The sequence below is a fragment of the Mesoplodon bidens genome, assembly GCF_964165515.1.
Source record: "Mesoplodon bidens genome assembly, chromosome: 1".
NCBI lineage: Eukaryota > Metazoa > Chordata > Mammalia > Artiodactyla > Ziphiidae > Mesoplodon > Mesoplodon bidens.
The window spans coordinates 172,459,125-172,461,609 of NC_138176.1; positions in this window are offsets into that span (position 1 = coordinate 172,459,125).

A 2,485-nucleotide genomic window follows, 5' to 3' on the forward strand; every position below is an offset into this window, starting at 1 on the left:
AATCTTACCCCAAAGAAAATAAAAGGCCCAAATGGTTTTATAGGTGAGTTCCACAAAACTTTCAATGAATTCTTCCAGAGATTAAAAACTCATTCTATGAGGCTAGTATAACCCTACAAAAACAAGACAATGACAGTACAAAAAAGAAAGTTTATAAGCTCATTCCACTTATAAAGATGCAGAAGTTCTAAATAAAATATTAGCAAATCAAATCTAACAGTTATAAAAACAGTAATGAACCACGACCAAGATGGGTCTATCTCAGGGCTGCAGGGATGGTTTAATATTATTAAACTAATAGATAGTACTCATTATTGTAAGCAATTGAGAAAAAATTAAGATATATCAATAGACATAGTAAAATAATTTGATAAATTTCAATACCTGATCATGGGAAAAGAAAGTCTTCATAAACTATGATCGAAAGAGAACTTATTTACTCTGATAAAAGTTACTCCTAAGAAAATACACAAAAATTATTCTAAATGAGGAAATGTTTGGGTATACCCTATAAAAATCAGGCATAAGACAAAGATGCTCACTAACATCACTTCACTTCGACATTGCACTGTATGATTTAGACGGCGTAAATAAGAAGAAAATTAAAAGTGAAAAGAGTAGAAAGGAAGAAATAAAACTGTTATTATTTGTGGATTATATGATTGTCAATACATAAAATTCAAAATAATCTAAATAACTAGAAATAATAAGATATTCCTAAATTTGATAATGGCACTGTGGTTTTGTAAGAGATTGTTGTTGTTCCCAATAAATACATGATGACTTTTTTAGGGGTAAAGGGTCATGATCTTTGCAATTTACTCTTAAAGTCAATTGCATTTCTTTGCATCAGCAACCAAACAATTAGAAACTAAAAAAAAATTTAAAGGACTTAATTTATAATCACAACAAAACTACAAACTACCTAAAAATCAACCTAAGATAAAAAAAAAAGTGCAAGACCTATATAGGAAGTTACAAAGCTTTTTGAAAAACATCAGGGAAGACATAATCAAAAAAGAGACATCCCATGTTAATGAGTAGGAAGAATTAACAGTTTAAAGAGATCATTCTCCCCATATTGACCTACAGATGCAATACAACAGCAATACAATTACCAGAACAGCTCTTTCTTAACATCAGTCCTAAGAGACTGACAACCTACTAAGGTACTTTTAAAGAAATCAGCATTCTAAGCCAGACAATGACAAATACTATATGATTTCATTTATGAGTGGAGCTTAAAGAAACAAAATGGTTCAACTAGTTTGGAAAATAATTTGGCTTTTGCCTAAAAATTTAACCAAATGACCTAGCTTTTCCATTCTGAGGTATTTACCCAAGAGAAATGAAAGTATATATCCATATAGAGACTTGTATGTATACAATGTTCATAGCTGTTTTATTTTTAATAGCCAAAAACTATTGGCTATTGGAAACAACCCAAATACCCATGAAAAGGTGAATGGATAAACAAACTGTGGTATATACTCAGCAATAAAAGGAATGGACACTTCGTACTTGCAACAGCATGAGTGAGTCTCAAAATAAGTATGCTGAGTGAAAGCAGCTAGATCAAAAAAGTGTACCAATGTATGCTTCCACTTATATAAAATTCTAAAAAATGCAAAAGAAATTATATTAAAAACAAAGCAAATCAGTAGTTACCCAAGTATGAAGGAGGAAGAGAGGGGCAGGAAGCAGGGATTACAAAGGGTCACAGGGAAACTTTTGGTGGTTAATGTTCATTATCTTGATTGTGGTAATGATGTCATCAAATTGTATCAAATTATACACTTTAAATATACGCAATTTACTATACGTCAAGGAAAAACTCTTGTTGTAGCTTGACTCTAAGAGAACAGAATAATTCCTTTCAGAGAGAAAATCCTTCTATTTCTCTCAAAGGTGTTCATCCAAACACCTCAACAGGCCTTTTTGTTTGGGAAAGGTGTGGTCCCTTGGGCTGCCCTAGGAGTGGATTGAGACCATAGGAGAGTCACTTACTCTGTAAAATAAAACTATAGGAAGTTTTCATTTTATGGAGGAGTCCAGAAGTCACAGAAGAGGAGAGGAGAAAGAAGTCTCCAGAGAAAGTGGGAAGAATCCATAAAACATGTAGCCAGCAGAGCCTATGGAGAAAGATGGCCAGTGAGAAGTTCTCTGGGGCAGGGATGGTCATAGAACTTTGATATCTAGTATTTCATATTTAAGTTTTTTCCTGGGAATTCCCTGGTGGTCCAGTGGTTAGGACTTGGCACTCTCACTGCCAGGGCCCAGGTTCAATCCCTGATCAGGGAACTAAGATCCCCGTAAGCCGCATGGCATGGCCAAAAAAAAATTAAAAATTAAAAAAGTAAAATAGTTTCCTATTGTGTGACGTAGTCCCCCTCCACAATCCCCAAACCTTTAGTTAAGTCTGTTCCTGCCACTGGCCTTGAGTTAACGGTGTTTTGGGGAATCAAAAAGAGACAGTTTCACATAG